Source organism: Penaeus monodon, chromosome 15 (genome assembly GCF_015228065.2).
Source record: "Penaeus monodon isolate SGIC_2016 chromosome 15, NSTDA_Pmon_1, whole genome shotgun sequence".
Lineage (NCBI taxonomy): Eukaryota > Metazoa > Arthropoda > Malacostraca > Decapoda > Penaeidae > Penaeus > Penaeus monodon.
This window is the reverse complement of record NC_051400.1, coordinates 13,991,412-13,991,692: the sequence shown is the minus strand read 5'-3', so window position 1 is coordinate 13,991,692 and position 281 is coordinate 13,991,412.

The window sequence follows — 281 nt, the reverse complement described above, 5'->3', positions numbered from 1 at the left end:
AAAAAATCAATATGGCTAATAATGATAGCACTTAAAACTTTCGCTCAGTTTATCAAGAGATCACTCAAGAAGACCCACAGACGCATTTAAATTAGAAATAAAAGTGATTTCCCCGTTTTCAAACTTTATGGATAATTACCTGCACAACTTTTTAAATGAATCTTAAAAAGTCTTAATCCATTTTCAGTCTTGTGCATAGACACTTTTTCAAGGCTGATGATTTTCAAAAAAATATTATTTCCATTTTTTTTGGGAGATTATACTTTGCTTTTAAGAGGATG